This window comes from Notamacropus eugenii, chromosome 1, assembly GCF_028372415.1.
Source record: "Notamacropus eugenii isolate mMacEug1 chromosome 1, mMacEug1.pri_v2, whole genome shotgun sequence".
Taxonomy (NCBI): domain Eukaryota; kingdom Metazoa; phylum Chordata; class Mammalia; order Diprotodontia; family Macropodidae; genus Notamacropus; species Notamacropus eugenii.
In genome coordinates, this window is record NC_092872.1 from 455112638 (window position 1) to 455130442 (window position 17805).

General features: G+C 38.7%; 1 long non-coding RNA gene across 2 annotated transcripts in view; it reads left to right on the plus strand.

The window, feature by feature from the left end:
• LOC140519238 (uncharacterized) overlaps window positions 1-17805 on the plus strand; it is a 96195-nt gene that overhangs the window by 56110 nt on the left and 22280 nt on the right. The window contains exons 2-3 of one of the 2 annotated variants that reach the window (XR_011972139.1): window positions 4868-4914; window positions 15644-15783. This is a non-coding gene — a long non-coding RNA (uncharacterized lncRNA). Of the gene's footprint in view, window positions 1-4867; window positions 4915-15643; window positions 15784-17805 lie in introns of those variants that run through there. The other variant, XR_011972140.1, reaches the window with a different exon arrangement.

The window sequence follows — 17805 nt, forward strand, 5'->3', positions numbered from 1 at the left end:
GATGGGTCTTTCAGTCAGTCTGATTTTTAGAATTAGCAAAATTTATCTGGAAGTCATTATTTTAGACAGAAATGAAATGAATGCCCCTGCACCAAATTAATTCTTTGCAAGGTAGAATTTGCTGTTGTCCTTAAGGATTTGTCTCTTTAGAGTGCCGCATTGGAGATGACCTGAGCTAAGCTGCTCAGTGAGAAAGAGATAAAAAAAGGGTTAAGTAACTGTCCTGGTACAACCTAGTGTTATACTGAGTTTATAGAATAGGAAGGGAAAATATATTTCTTTGTACTAGTAGTTTAAGCTTCAGATTTGTAAAAGATGGCAGTAATAACCACAGCTCAGCTTCAGAAATAATCTATGATGGGTGAATAGAAAACAGAATACTGTTTTCCCAACCATGGGGCTTCCCATGGGGCCCTTTCTGAAGATGAACCACAGGGAAGGGAATTGGTAGACATTTTCTGTTTGCAAGATGACACTGAGGAGGCGCAATAGTTGATTAACATTTAAATTTAAGGAAAACATTTTAAACTTATTTGATATCTTTGGTTTTTACATCATGTTTATTTCTGACAGTCAGTTAACAAGCATTTATTAAATACCTAGTATGTGCCTGGCACTGTGCTGGGTGATGACGAGAAAGAAAGGCAAAAAGCCAGATCCTATTCTTAAGCAGGTTACAGTCTAATGGGAAAAGGGAGGCAGGGAATGGAACTTATCCTTTCCTTTTTTCCTATCCAGGAAACCACTATTTGTAATAAAGCATAGGAAAGAACAAAAAGTTCATGAAAAGCAACCAACACATGAACTGAGTTTGGCAATATAGCTAATGTATTGTATCCATAGTCTCTCACCTCTGAGAGACAGAGTTGTATTTTCTCCTCTTTTTGGGGGGGGCAAAGTTGGCCATTGTAATTACACAGGATTCAGTTTTATTTCTGAGGGTTTTTTACTCTTCACTTACATTTTATCATCATGTATAGTTTTCCTGGTTCTTCTTACTTCACTTTACATCAGTTCATATAAGTTTCGCCATGCTTCTCTTAAGTTGTATTATTGTGTGCTTTTTAATGACACAGTATTTTTATTTACTCCATTCATATATCACAATCCATTTGACATTTCCTAAATCAATAGCTGGCCTTTAAATTAAAGAGCCATCTTACTTTGCTGTAATGACATGCCAAGACAAAAAAGTGATTCCTAACCAAATATTAATTAATAGCAACAATAAACATTCTCAGTTCATAAATAGCTTCTGAAGAAGCAAGATGCATTGAAAACATAGACTCTCCACACTGATAATTATGCTGTACCAGATGTCATTATAATTTCACTCACTCAACCAGTAAGAAGTCAAGTTGGTGGAAGGTGTGATTTCTTCAGACCTGGGAGAATTAAACATTCCTCTCTGCTCTGTGGCTATGTGACAACTAGTAGATTGATTTTTAAAAAATGTAGAAGAAGCAATAATACCAACTGTTTAGGATTTTGGTATTATTTTCAAACTTCTTATGATAAAAAAAATTTTTAGACTATTTCCGTATTATGAGATACTCTTCTGCCCTGGCTATCTGCTAGCATCAATGGCAAGTAGTAATAGAATGACTGAGGGAATTGCCTCATCCATTGATCTCACAGTTCCTGTTAGCCAATCAGGTAAATTCACATTACAAGGTCAAATGGGAAGTGCCTTTTTAGGCCTGTAGGTGGATATAACAGGCTGAACAATGAACTAGGGCAGAGGTTTCCAAACTTATTTGGCCTACTGCCCCCTTTTCAAAAAAAAAAAATTACTCATCATCCCCCTGGAAATCTACTTTCTTTAACCCTTTAATGTTTTTTCTTAAATTTGAATTACTTCAAAAATATAAAATATATGTTTTTTAAAATGACACATCTTAAATTTAATAATTTATTGTAAATTTGTGGTTTTTCTCCTGCATTGAAATTTTGATGATGCAGTATCATGCATATAGTATTGTATTATAAATAAGTCATTGCACAAAAATATTCCTGCTGATGCATTGCTGGATTTCCTGATAACCTGAGACATGCTAGATTGCCAACACTTGCTTGCTAAGACCTGTAAGAGGACTTGACCATCGATTGGTTACAATTTTCATTTTGTGTGTTTATTTGGAAATTAATGTAATTGCTGTGACTTTAACTCTATTACACAATGGATGAAACATGTATGAATGGTTTTTCAAAATTTTCTTCTCTTCTCTTAAACACATAATACTTTCACTGCTTCCTTATTTTTATTCAGTGCCCTCCAGTTGCACCTGAGGCAGTTACTACTGCACCCCATCATTCCAGTGCTTCCTAGGGAATGGTATCACCCACTTTGGGAACCTATGAGCTAGAGGATTTTGGAGCTGGCAGCTAAATGTGCTGGAGCAGTTTTTGCCTTTGGGACTGTCAAGAAAGTGAGCTCTAATGATTAAAGAGGTACAGGGATACAAGGATAGAGAAGAGGAAGAAGAAAGAGCAAGGCTCCTGTCCAGAGTGTAGACATAAGTCTTGCTCATTAGTGAAAGAGTATATATGATTGACAATATATGAGAATAATTCATCCTAGTGAACAGAAATCAGTGAATTTTGGTGTAAAATTCCACTGGATTCAGTTGAAAAGTAATGTGGTGGCAACAGATTGAATTCAAATGGTGAATGTGACTCTGCCATCGGTCAGACACTGGCAGTCAAAGAAAATGAATGCTGTATATCTTTGGATAAGTTTCTTAGTTTCTATGAGCCTGTGTCTTCATTTGAATAACAGGGATAATGATATTTGTACTATTACCTCCCAGGGCTGTTGTGATCATCAAATGAGATAATGGATAAAAAGTGCTTTGCCAATCTTAAAGCACTATATAAATGTCGGCTCTGGTGATGAACTCTTAGCTGCTTAGCTCATAGCATGCCACATACGTGATATAGCTGTGGGAAGAAACCAAAGGAGAGAAACATCAGCCATTCCCTAAGTACTGGGACCCCTCTTCTTTACCTACACATTGAAGATGCAGTGCTTCCAAGACCATGGGTTTTGAATCTTTGTGGACTAAGGACATGAATATGAAGTTACCTACTTACCTCCTAGCAGAAAGGAGAGAAAGAAATCCTTCAGTTTCAGGTTGAGGTTGGAGAGACTGCTGCAGAGATCTACAAATAGGAGCAGTGACCTTTAGAGGCTCACTCAAATGTTCAGGGGAAATATATATAATAACATGCTATGAATGCACCTGAGGCTGCATGACTAGCAGGAGAAGCCTTCTCAGAGATGATCTGGTAAACCTGGGAGACAGAGGGGGAATTTCAAGAGAGAGAGAGAGACAGAGACAGAGAGAGAAGAGAGAAGAGAGAGAGGAGACAGAGAAGAGAGTGAGAGAGAGAGGACAGTGAGAGAGAGAGACAGAGACAGAGACAGAGAGAAGAGGAGAGAGAGGAGACAGACAGAGAAGAGAGAGAGAGAACTCACAGGCAAAAAATTGTCCTGAAGAGGCCTCACCTGATCTTGACTGTGGACTTCTGAGACCAAAATGGGGACAGTTTATACCAGACTGATCTTACTGAACTCAAGTTGGGCCTACTGTTTGTTAGACTACTGTTCAGTCATTCCTCCCAGGAGGAAAAGGAGGTTTCTTTTCAGGGCAGCTTTCAGGAGGAGAATCTGGCCTTGGTTTAACTAACCCAAGACCACTAAACTTTTGTTGTTGTTCAGTCATTTTTGAGTCAAGTCTGATTCTTTGTGATCCCATTTGGGTCTTTGTGACCAAGATCCTGGAATGGTTTCCCATTTCCTTCTCCAGTGAATTAAGGCTAACAGAAGTTAAATGACTTCTCCAGGGGCACGCAACTAGTAAGGCTGAATTTGAGCTCAAGTCTTCCTGACTCCAGCCCCAGTGCTCTATCCACTGAGCCATGTAGCAGCCTCCACCAGACTAAACTAAACTAAAGTCCACTGGGCTAGTACTGGAAAGCTGAGATGAAACTGTGAGCAGATGGTGCTCTCTAGGGCCCAAACAACGTACCCCACCAAGTTTTCCCACGTCCTTTCCATTTGACCTCATTAAGGTCCACCCATAAAGCACTGACATTAGGATTGAAGGCATAGAATATTTTGCTGTGTGGAACCAGTGGATCCAAAGTGAAAATTATATTTCATGGTATTAACTGGATAAGCTGATCTGAATTCAGGTTCAGATGAAAAGATTTGGGAAATAATTACACAAAAGGCTTATAGTTATCGAGTGAAATGAGATTCATTTCAGAGATACACATAATGAAGAAAAATTATTAATACTCTGCTTCCTTTCTTTAATTGTTCAGTGACTTATGAGTACCTCATTTAATCCCAACATTGAACCTGAACTAAAAGAGTAATAGCAATAGTCACCTCCAACAGTTCCATACCTATAAACTTCCACTTCTGGAGAGAGGAGAGAGGAGGTATCTTCTATCTATGCTTTAGAGCCAAGCTTGTTCTTAATCATTTTGCAACACTCACTTTTAATTCTTTGGTGGTTGTTTTTTCTTTCCTTTTTTTTCAGGGAAGGGTGGTGCAACAACAACAAAATGCTTTTATTTTGTTTTAATCTGCCAAGATCTGCCTTCTTATCCTCCCATGCCCCAAATGAGATGATGAGAAAAACAAAATCCATTACAAACATGCATAGTCAATCAGTACAAATGTCCACACTGAACACGTTAAAAAAAATTGGCTCATTCTGCATCTTCCTGAATATTTAAGTGAATCTCTAAAGGTACATGCACTTCAAGGTCACTGTGCTCCTGATTATAGCCCTTTGTGGCAGTCTCTTCAACCTCAATGTGAAACTGAAGGGCTTCTTTCTCTTCTTTTTATTAGGAGGCAAATAGATGTTAACTGGACCAGAACCAGCCTTTAACCTGTTGGTAAGTGGAGCTACACAAAGCAGACCAGAGGCAGGGGAGTCAGGACAGAAATGGAAGTTTAATTTCAAAGTGAGAAGATACTTGCAAGCCAAAGTCCTCCTGAGGAGGAGGGCTTAACATATTGGGGCAAAGGCAGGTCTTATATACATAAAAAAGCTACAAGTAGGCTGAACCATGACCTAATCATTCTTAGCCCTTTTTATGGCAGGTTCATGTGTGCACAATGTGGGCATTCCTGGGTCTTGTGGGAACAGTATCCAGGTTGATTATCTCACAGACACAAACAGAAGCAGAGGTTGCATGATGGGAATAGGAGTGCAATACCCTTAGCTGGTTTCATTCATTAGCTGGTCCCTGGGAAATAAGGAGATCTCCAAACATAAAACCCTCAGTGAACATCTGGTGCTGGTTAAAACAATACACTTTGCCAGACAGTGAGATCATCCAGAGTGCAAAGGATTGTTGTTAGACCAAGCTTGAAACAGAATGTCTTCAAATATCTTGACATAGGTAACTTTATATTCATGTCCTTAGTTTCCAAAGATTCAAAAACCATGGTTGTGAGTGCATTGCATCTTCAGTCTGTGTTTAGAGAAGAGGTGCCCTCATACTCTAAAAATGGCCCGTTTTTCTCTACACTGTATTCTCTACTATGTTCTACATCAGGACATGGATAGCATATTTTATCATTAGTCCTTTGAAATATCTGGTTGGCCATTATGCTGATAAGAGTTTAGCAAATTAGGATTCCATTACATTTATATACTATAATTTGCTCGTCCATTCTCCAGCTTATGGGTATTCTCAAAAATTCCTATTCTTTGCCAACTCAAAAAGAGCTCTAAATATATTTGTATATCACTGTAATTTCCTCTCCTCTCACTTGACCTCCTTTCCTCCTATTTTCCTGTTGAGTGAAATGTATTTCTGGAGCTGACTTTCTCCCTTTCTCCCTTTCTCCCTTTCTCTCTCTCTCTCTCTCTCTCTCTCTCTCTCTCTTTCCTTCTTTTGACCAGTTTAGATAGTGAGATTCAAGTGTCAACCACTGCTCCCTTCTTGTTTATATAAATGTCCACTTGTGTACCCTGATTGTGTGAGATAATTTTCTCTAACCTTCTCTTTTCTTCTCTTCAGTTTATTTATCTTCTCTCTTTCTATTCTCTTAGAATAGAACCACTCCCAGGCCTGATCTAACTAGATTTTCTCTATCAACCCTGCTGATGATGATAGGCATTAGAGGAGATACATGAATCATCTTCCTATATTTGATTGTAAACAGTTTATCTTTGTTTAGTCCTTTTTATTATTGTTCATTCATGTTTACTTTTTTATGTTTCTATTCATTCCTGAAGTTTCTCTGAAGCTCTTTTTCTGGTCTTTTCTTAGGAATGCTTGGAAATTCTTTATTTCATTAAAGATTCAATTTCCTCCCTGTGGTTTAGTTGTTCTGTTGCTGGGTAGGTTGTTTTTAAATAAAAGTCTATGTACTTTGCCTTCTGGAATATTAAATTCCAAGTTCTTCTCTTCTTTATATTGGTGGCTGCTAAATCTTGTGTGACCCTTATGGGCTACTTGGTACTTGAATTCTTTCGTTATGGCTGCTTGTAGTATTTTTCTTTGTCTTAGAAGCTCTTTAAGGATCAGAGCCAAGATGGTAGAGTAGAAAGACACATATATTCTAGCGCTTCCCCCACAGCCCACAAAATACATGTAAAAAATGACTCTCAATAAATTCTAGAGCAGCAGAAGCCATAGAACAACAGAGTGAAAGAGGTTTCCAGCCAAAGGTATCCTGGAAGGCTGACAGAAAAGATCCATCTCATGGGATGCCTAGCGGAGCAGAGCCCAGCCTTGCCCACATGGCACTGGGAGGAACAGGACCTGAACAGACATCTTGGGAAAAATTCCCAGCAGGGAGGGTCCCAGATCCCTCAACCAACAAGCCACAAAAAAAGCTCCAGAGGTCAATGTGGGAGGGCTTTCCCAGCTGGGAGAGAGGGGAGCGGGGTCCCTCCAGCAGAGGTGAAGGCAGCAGCAGCAGGTGGTGGGCGGCTATGGTGGCTGCAGAAGCAGCTTGGGTCCATTGTCCAGGCAGCTCAGCTTAAAGCCTCTGGGGAAATTAAGCAGCTGATCTGAACCTCAGCCCTCAGTGGTGGCCCTGCCCCCACCTAAAGCCCCTGGGGGAATTGAGCAGCTGATCTGAATCTCAGCCTTGCGCACAGTACTGGGGGGAGGAGGGGTACTAGGACCCTCCTCTTGACAAATGATTCAGAAGTCAAGTAACTGGTTGGGAAAATGCCCAAAAAAGGAGAAAGAAAATAAGGCCATAGAAGGTTACTTTCTTGGTGAACAGGTATCTCCTTCCATCCTTCCAGATGAGGAAGAACAAGGCATACTGTCAGAGGAAGTCAAAGCTTCTGACTCCAGTATCTCCAAAATGAATATGAAATGAGTTCAAGCCATAGAAGATCTTGAAAAGTGAGTCAACAGCTTGCTAAAGGAGAACCAAAAAAATGCTGAGGAAAATAACACCTTTAAAAATAGACTAACTCAATTGGAAAAAGAAGTCCAAAAAGCCAATGAGGAGAAGGAGGCTTTAAAAAGCAGAGTTAGCCAAATGGAAAAGAAAGTTCAAAAGCTCACTGAACAAAAAAATTCTGTAAAAGAGAGACTGGAGTTTGTTAAAAAACAAAACCAAAAGATTGAAAAAATAGAAGATAATGTGAAACATCTCAATGGTAAAACAACTGACCTGGAAAATAGATCCAGAAGAGACAATTTAAAAATTATGGGACTACTTGAAAGCCATGATCAAAAAAAGAGCCTAGACATTATCTTTCATGAAATTATCAAGGAAAACTGTCCTGACATTCTAGAACCAGAGGGCAAAATAAATATTGAAAGAATCCACCGATCACCTCCTGAAAGAGACCCGAAAAGAGAAACTCCTAGGAGTATTGTGGCCAAATTTCAGAGTTCCCAGGCCAAGGAGAAAATATTACAAGCAGCTAGAAAGAAACAGTTTGAGTACTGTGGAAATACAATCAGGATAACATAGGATCTGGCAACTTCTACATTAAGGGGTCAAAGGGCTTGGAACAGGATATTCCAGAAGTCAAAGGAACTGGGATTAAAACCAAGAATCACCTACCCAACAAAACTGAGTATAATGCTTCAAGAGAATAAATGGTCATTCAATGATATAGAGGATTTGCAAGCATTCATGATGAAAAGAGCAGAACTGAATAGAAAAATTGACCTTCAAACATAAGAATCAAAAGAAGCATGAAAAGGTAAACAGGAAAGAGAAATCACAAAAAACTTTCTAAAGCTGAACTGTTTACATTCCTACATGGGAAGATAATATTTGTAACTCTTGAGACTTTTCTCAGTATTTGGGTAGATAGAGGAATTACACACACACACACACACACACACACACACACACACACACACACAGAGTACAGGTTGAGTTGAATCAGAAGAGATGATATCCATAAAAAAATAAAATAAAATTAAGTGGTGAGAGAGGAAAATATTGGGAGGAGAAAGGGAGAAATGGAATGGAGCAAGCTATCACTCATAAAGGAGATAAGAAAAATCTTGTTCAATGGAGGAGAAAAGGGAGGAGATAAGAGGGGAAGTGAAGCTTACTCTCTTCACATATGGCTTAAGGAGGGAGTAACATGCTCACTAAATTTGGTATGAAAATCTGTCGTACACTACAGGAAAGTAGGGGAGAAGGGAACAAGTGGGATGAGGGGGATGATAGAAGAGAGGACAAATGGGAGAAGGGAGCAAGTAGAAGTAAGTACTTTTAGGAAGGGACAAGGTCAAATGAGAGAATAGAAAAAAAAGGTGGGGACAGGGTAGGATGGAGGGCAATATAGTTAGTCCTACACAACATGACTGTTATGGAAGTCTTTTGCAAAACAACACAGATATAGCCTGTATTGAATTGCTTGCTTTCTCAGTGGGGATGGGTAGGGAGGGAGGGAGAGAGAGAAGTTGGAATTCAAAGTATTAGAAACAAATGTTCAGAATTATTATTGCATATAACTGGGAAATAAGAAATACAGGCAATGGGGTCTAGAAATTTATCTTGCCCTACAAGAAAAAAGAGAAGATAGGGATAAGGGAAGGGTGGGATGTGATAGAAGGGAGGATACATTGAGGGAAGGGATAATCAGAATGCAAGGCATTATGGGGTGAGAGGGGAGGGGAGAGATAGGGAGAAAAATTGGAACTCAAAAATTTGTGGAAATGAATGTCAAAATCTAAAAATAAAAAAAAATAAAAAAAGAAGCTCTTGATTTTGTCCATAATGTTCCTGGGATTTTTCATTTTGGAGTTTCTTTCAGGCAATGAGTAACAGATTCTTTGTATTTCCTCTTTGTCCTCTGATTCTAAGGGATATGGACAATGTTAAGATTTCTTGAAATAGACTATCTAGGCTCTTTTTTTTGGTCATGGTGTTCAGATAGTTCAATGACTTAAATTTTTTCTCCTTGATCAGTTTTCCAGATTAGTTGTTTTTGCTATGAGATATTTTATATTTTCTCCCACTTTTTAAAAGCTTTTTGACTTTGTTTTAACATTTCTTTTTGCTTCATTAGGTCACTGGCCATTTGCATTTTGGGGGAGTTTGTTGCTTAGGCAAGGTTTTGTACCTCTTGTGCCAAACTTCTAATTTTCTTTCTAATTCTTTCTTCTATAGCTCTCATTTCTCTTCAGTTTTTTTCCTTGAATGCTCTCATTCTATTTATAAACATTTTAAATCTTTTTGTTTTAAATTTCCTTTGTATCATCTAGGAATTATGGTTGAGCTTGTGTCCAAGTCTTTTCTCTCTGAGGCATTGATAATAGATGTTTGGGAATTATTCTCTACTTCTGAATTTGTATAGCGAGCAACCTTGCCACAATAATAGCTAATTATGATGAGGTTATTTTTTGTTTGTTTGTCCATTTTTCCAGCCTACTTCCTGACTTTTTTTTTCCATTTCACATTGTTTACTTAAAAAAATACTATGTAGTAAATGCTGCTCTTTGTTTTCAAAGTTACTCTGTATTTCTGTTCTTCCTTCTAAGTTTTCTATTGTTTTCTCTTGTGCCGTTTTTTCTCCCTCCCTCCCCATCCTACCCTAGAGAAGGCTACCATTAGGCATGAATATGTATATATATGTAAAACCATACTATCCATATCTCTGTTTATCACTTTTCTCTAGAGTTGGATAGCATCTTCCTTCATAGGTCCTTTGCAGCTGATTTGAGTATTTATAATATTCAAAATGACTTAGTCATTCAGAGTTGTTTTTAGAACAATATTGCTGCTACTGTGTATAACATACTTTTGATTATGCTTTTTACTCTTCATTATTTCATGCAAGTCTTTCCATTTTTTTTCTAAAATCATACTACTTATAGCACAGTAGTATTCCATCACAATCATATAGCACAACTTGTTTAGCCATTTCCCAATTGATGAACATCCTCTCAATTTCAAGTTTTTTTTCTTTTTCCTTTCCCCCTAATCACCTTAGGAAACAGACTTTATAGTGGTATTCTGGGTCAAAGGGAATACACAGTTTTATAACACTTTGGGCATAATTCCAGATTGTTCTCCAAACTGGTTGGATCAGTTCACTGTTCCATAAACAGTGAATTAGAGTCCCAATTTTTCCACACCCCCTCCAACATTTTACTTCCTAACTTTGGAGTTGATGTTAAGGCTGACTTTTGTAGCCCTCTGGAGGAAAAATCTGAACCGGTTCTGTTGCTGCTTTCTTGTCATATTGAGTGTTAGATTATTTCAGGATCTTAGGGACAGACAAGCTTTCAGTGTTCCCAGGGTGGTCTGATCTAGGTCAAAGTCTAATTGTCGCCTCCCCGCTTCTCTTTTATTCCTCTCCCTGCTTTCTGACCAAGGTTTGAGGTCTGTGCAAGAATAGACTATTGTTAGACTCCACCTCAGTTAGCCAGCTGGAAAGCTCTGCTGGTTTAAAGTGGTGGAATTGTAGGCTCCCTTTTGGTTTCAGCTTTCTACCTTGTTTATTCCTCTATAGGCCGGCCTAAATTCTGGAAGTGAGACCCTGCTGTGCATTTGGGGTTGGGATCAGAGCCACACCACTGCTGATGCTGGCTTCTGAACTTCCTGCTTTCTCAGTATATCACCCAGAGTCTATTTAGGAAAGGCAGTGCCACCATCTGATACCTACAACTGAGTAGTGAGGGATAAAGCTGTCAGTTGGCACCTGTTCTTGTCAGTTGGCACCAGATCCATCTAGTGTGGATCTGGGGGTGCTTCTGTATGTGTGTGGAACCTCCTCTTGTGCTGGTGCACAGCCTTTCCCTGGTGCTGGAGTGCTTCATGGACTGTGTGCTTCTACCCAGGTCCTGTTGCCAGTATCTGCAAACTTCTCTATCTGTATCCCTATGCTGACCTGGACCAGACAACAGACTATAGAGAAAGACTGTCTTTTTCTGCATTATTCCATCAGGATTGCGTTTGATGCATTTTGTGGATCTGTTTGGAAGAGTTGTGGAGGAGTGTTCTTTCTGTTCTACCATCTTTGCTCTGTCTCACCTACCCCTGCATCCCCCACTTGTTCTCTCCATTAACATTTTTGTAGTCATAATTTAATATTATTTTTTGAGCTTTGCTTACTTTAAGTTCATGCAAGTCTTTTCATATTTCTCTGTATTCATATGCATTGTCATTTTTTAACAGAGGTGTCAAACTTAAATAGAAACAGATTCTTGCAAGCTGCATATTGACTTGGAAAATCACCAATCAACACTATGTTGTAATACATTTTTATTTATTTTGTTAAACATTTTTCCAGTTATATATTAACCTAATTCTGGCCCCTCAGAGCTTTGTGTCTTCCATTACATTTATGTTCTACAATTTGTTTAGTTGTTTTCCAGTTGAAGGGTATCTACTTTGTTTTCAATTCTTTGCTACCACAAAAGGTGCCACTATAAATATTTTGGTGTATATGGAAATCACACTAGATTTGGAAAACAATGGCAGGAGTTGGTAATTGGTTGTGGTGAGGGAAGCTGTTTGAATAACAAAGACTATTGACATAAAATCCAAGACACAGCACTAGGAATAGGGTGTGAGGTGGTGGGTTGCTGGATGGTTGCTAGCCAATTCCCTCCCTTCCTCCCTTCTTCCCTTCCTTCCTTCCTTCCTTCCTTCCTTCCTTCCTTCCTTCCTTCCTTCCTTCCTTCCTTCCTTCCTTCCTCCCACCCTCCCTCTCTTCTTCCCTCCCTCCCTCCCTCTCTCCTTCCCTCTTTCCCTCCTTCCCTCCCTCCTTCCTTCCCTCCCTCCTTTCCTTCCTTCCTTTCTTCCACAATTTTAGCCATTCTAGTGATTATACGGTGGTATTTCAAGATTGTCTTGATTTGCATTTCTTTTACTATTAGGGTATTTGAACGTCTCTATATGTGTTTATTAACAGTTTACATTTTCTTCTTTGTAAATTGTCTGTTCATATTCTTTGATCCTTGTTTCACTGGGGAGTGTGTATATTTTTAGTTTTATAGCTATGCATTAATTCCTTTTAGATTTTTGGATGACAGATCTTTATTTGATATTTTTACTAAGAATATTTTTCCAATCTGTTTCTCTTTTAGTTTTCATGCTTTCTTTTTTTAAAATAACTTAAAGAAATTATAAACATAATAACACATAACAAGTACAAACAGAATATGGATGGCATTGAATCTCAGATAAAACCAGGACAATTTTATTCCCATTAGGCCTCTTTACTATCTTTGTACATGTAAAGATTTGTTGCTATTGTTAAAAAAAAAGAATAGTTGTAGTAGTTCACTCCTTTTATTTCATGTAAGTTTTTTTGTTTTATTTTGTTTTGCTTTGCAGATGAGCAATTTTAGTGATGCAGGGAATTTTGGGGTGAAAAAATTCCTTATGCCAATGCATATGGACAACTTCTATAATTTATAGTCTCAGTGACCTGGGATAATATGACTTTGTTGGGGTACGATTTTTATACATACACTTATACTCTGTATATGTCAAAAGTGGGACTTGAACCCAGATCTTTCTGACTCATCCTGGTTCTCTAAGCACTCTGACATATTGGATCATGGTTGCAAAAATTCTGTGTTGTTCTGTGATTGCTAAGAACACAGTAATGTTTGTTCCTGAATTCTTTTATTTTTCTCCCTCTTTCTCTTAAAGATATACTATTGCCCTTGGTAGAAGGTTGCTTGTAAGATGATCTTCTAAGCATATTTAAATCTGTGTTCTCCAATCTATACCCTGGGGTATATGTGTAGACATATGTTTTGGTCTTCATCTTTGCCTCTTCTTGCCATATAAGCCTGGTGAGGGGAAACTGACTTGATTACAGTAGATAGATGAGGATGACAGAGAAAAAACTTAAAAAGGGATTATTTTTAAGAAAGCCATAAAATTGACCCTTGAAGTGCCCCTAAGGATTGATAATATGCTCTGAGTAGGATTATGCAAACATATGCAAATATACTTTTGGGCTGCAAAACATTCTTATTTGCTTTAGGGAAATTATTAATGCAGGCCATTGCTTACTGTTTTAGGGGTAATTAGAAACAATTTATTTCATCCAGAAGATTGTGTAGGGAGGAAATAAGGATGGTTGCAGATAGTTAGGACCATAGGATCTTGAATCTTAGAGCTAAAGAAACCTTAGAAGCCATCTAGTGTTCCTCCCTCATTTTACAGTTGAGGAACCTGAGGCCTAGGAGGTTAAGTGACTGGCCCAAGGTCACACAGGTAGTGTTGAGGTAAGGATTTGAATCTCTGTCCTCTAACTTCAGGGTCCATGGGTTATCTTTCTAGAATCACTGACATCATGTTTCTAATTTGAACATATTAAATTATATTAATCTCCAATAGATTACTCATGGAATTAAATGTTAACCAATGTCTGGTGCATTTTACACATTTGATCTCATGAAGGAAGTGGGTAAAGGTCATGTGGGTTATTTCGCTATTACAAAAGGTCTTGGGATTTTGAAATCTTGTAGGAGATTGTGGTCAGAAACCCAATCTCTACATTTAAAAATTTACTAAAATGTATTTTTAAAGAATGTAATAGAAATGTTTGGAGATAATATAATACATTTATAGTTTGTATTTATCTGGGGATAACTCAAACATCACAGTGCATTATTTGTTTCAATGGAGTTAAGAATTTTCCTTCAGCCTTTGGTAGAAAAGTTTCCATGTTTTAGAAAAACTATACTTGAGCTTTTAACAGTGTTATAAGATTAGGCCTAGTGGTCTTAAGACCATCATGACACTTTCCTCTTAAGGGAGGCTCTAACTTACAGAAATTGTGCGTAGAAACCATTGTGATGAGATTAGACCTAATGGTTCTGAGGCCATGATGACAGTCTCCTCTTAAGGGAGGCTGAAAGCTTATATAACATACTCATGGAAAAATACTGGAAACATTTTTCAAAAGCTGTGTGTCCCAAATAATATTTTGTCTACCACCAACTTGTTCTTCTGTCTGATAACAAACCCTCCAAATAATGTTTTGCCCTGACCCATGATAGCAATTCTGCCCACTCCAGAGAGGTCATCTACAATTATAGTGTAAGAACCTCACTTTCAGAAGAGTACTTTAGAGCACCCTCTCCTCCACTAGGAACACCTCCTATCCACCAGGAGCGCGCTCTCCCCTCCAGCAGGAGTATCTCTTCCCACTGGAACACCCCTTTTCTGCTGAATGGACCCATGACTCTGCACTCCCCAATGCAGTGCTGCCCTCACATGAATTATACTCTGTGTTAATGTGTATGCCTGAGTTGTATATTGGGTCCCCTTTTCCTCTTTCCCCTTCTCTCTTTTCACTCTTCTCTATTCCTTTCAATAAAGCTTTGGAATGGACTCCTATTGTTTTATATATTATTCTCAGAACCTGAACTCAGAAATATTTCCCCAATGTCTTTGTCTGGAACAAGGACTTAACCTATTGAGAACTGTACCTACGGTGCGGGGTATGACATGTGAACCCAGTTGTAGAAAGCAAGGGTCAATAGGGGGGTCATACATCCTCCAAGTAGGGACTCCTTTTTGTCAGAGAACTAATAATAATTATTAAACAAATTCCTATAACACTTGGGTGTCACTGGGGCATAATTCTAGTCTTTAAAGGCCTTATTATAATTCAGTTTTTTTGTGTTTTTATACATTGTAGTCATACATTCTGTGCAACCATATGATTATTGCTTAGATTTAAATAAAATCATTGTTGTTCAGTTGTTTCAGTCATGTTCGACTCTTCATGACCCCATTTGGGGTTTTGTTGGGAAAAGATAGTGGAGTGGCTTGCCATTTCCTTCTGAAGTTGAAATTAGAGATGACAAAACTGAGGCAAACAAGAATAAGTGATTTGCCCAGGGTCACATAGCTAGTAAGTGTCTGAGGCCAGATTTGAACTCAGGAAGGTGAGTCTTTCTGTCTTCTGAACGAGTGTTCTATATACTTTGCCACCTAGCTGCTTAGATTTTATTTACTTTGAATTTAATAATGAAATAATCATTATTAATTAATAAAAATAATATCTCGAGCCTGAATTTTCTCATGGAACTATTCTGTTTAAGAGATGACAAATGATTGTAAAGCTTAGCCAAAGCAGCAAGGCACCCTGAGGGAGAGACAGGAAGTAACATGTACCAGGAAAATCAAACCACCACCACTTTCCCACAGAGAACAACAGAGACAACCCAGGACCCCAAATGCAAGAACCTTAGGAATAGAAATGCTTCCAGCCTTCAGCTGTCATCCTGTGAAGCAATTCCTGAAGAGATGCTGCCTGGCAACTGTTACTGTAGGAGCTGTATCCACAGGTAATAAAGACCTGAAAAAGAAAATTCTTATCACCAAAGTCCTTGGTACTGGAAAATGGTTCAACATTATGATTTTATCAGTGGAAATGACAGTAAAGAAGAAGTATTAGTATCTGCTTTGCCATTGCATCTTAGGGACAATGTGTCCATTTTATCTGATCTGTAGCTGAAAATTTCCACATGTGGAGTCTCCTCCATTTGAATTTGAGCTCTTTGAGAGCAGAGATGTCTTTCCTAGTTGTATCCCCAGCACTTAGTATGGTATTTTGTATGTTTTAATCACTTAAAAGCTTTTCTTTCTCTTCCTTCCTTCCTTCCTTCCTTCCTTCCTTCCTTCCTTCCTTCCTTCCTTCCTTCCTTCCTTCCTTCTTTCCTTCCTTCCAAGGGAATATTTTCCTTCAGTAGATTCATGCAGAACGTATTAGATATTTCATTCCATTAGAGATCTTTTTTTATCTCAAATTTGGATATAATTCATTTGAAGTGAGGTTAAAGACAAGTCAGAATTATAAAAGTAAAAATTTTGCAAGCAAATGTCTTTGCTTAGAGGTTATTTCTACTGTACTACAGTGGAGATAATTGACTTATTTCCTGTCAATGTACATAGTCTTCACTGAGAACAGGAAGTTCCTAAGGGACAGGGACAATGCCATCTTTCTTTGAATGGAGGTTAGCACGCGATGATTTGCTATTGCTACGATTTGTAAACCACTCTTATGAATTGTTGAATCATTGAGAAAGGGTGAGAATGAATACAGACTGAAAAACAGATCAAGTCACTCTCACTTCTGCATTGATATATGGTCACTTGATTTTAATGAAAATTTATGGATATTTTAATAGATCATCAATGCTTTCACATCTGTATGATTTTTTTTACGTCTTTCCATAAAGATAAAAGGGCAGTAATTATTATTCCCCTTTTACTGAGACTCAGAGTAGTAAAGGGAGCTGGAAAGACCATAGAGTCTGTTTAGTCCAACCCTTTTGTTTTACAGATGAAGAAACTGAGGCCCAGCAAAGTTAAGTGGTTTGCTCAAGGTTATTTAGATAGTAAGCAGCAAAGCCAGGATATAAACTTAGGTATTGCGACTCCAGGACCTGTGACCATGGTGATGTTGGCATCTTGACCTTTTGACTCAGTCTACTAAATCTGCATTTGAAGTAAAAGAATTGCCTACTTCTGGGTGTAATGAATTAATAAGGTCAGTGGGTCTCTATAATGCCTTAGGCGTTTGTTGCGGAAACACTTCCAAAGAGCTGCTTAAAAACGTATCTTTTTTTGTGATCGCCATTTGTGAATTTTGTGATTGCTCATTCTGATTTTCCTTAGTTTAATCAAAAATCTAAGGGTGAATGTTACAATTCACTAAAGATTGTGCTACAATCACATAAAGTTCTCTCCTTTCCAGGGCTCCCTCTCCCCCCAACACCTCCTTTGCATGGACCAGGGGGTGGCTTGGGCAGCAGGACAATGAGGCATCTTAATATGACAGAGACCCCTGGTTTAGATGGTGGGTTCTGGAGATATTTCCTTCCACTTCTTTTACGTTTTTAAAGCTACCAGCCTTCCTTCCTTCTCATCCTGCCTTTTCTCCACCCTACTCTGAAAAGGCTAACACACCACCGCTGTTCATGAGCCTTCTACTTTGGGTAACCAGGAACATTTAGTCCATGAAAAGAGGAGGAAAGAAGGAAGAGGTGGAGTTTGACATTGTGTATACCTGCCTTCCCCACCCTGGGTAGACCCCAGTCTACATCACCCACTACCTGCTGCTGTTGAACAGGGCAGGCATGGGGGCTTGCTGTTGGATGATTTGCAGCTGGACCAACAGCTCAGACCAAGTTTCTCAGGAGAGAACTGGGGAGAACCTCCCTCTTCCTTTTGGTCAGTGCGGGGGGTGGACACACTTACTTCTCTGGCACCAGAAGCTACTGGACTGTGACAGCTGTGCACAAACTCTGCCTTTCCCCGCTATACTCATAGTTCTTCAACCATTCACACCCTGGACCCAGAGGCCT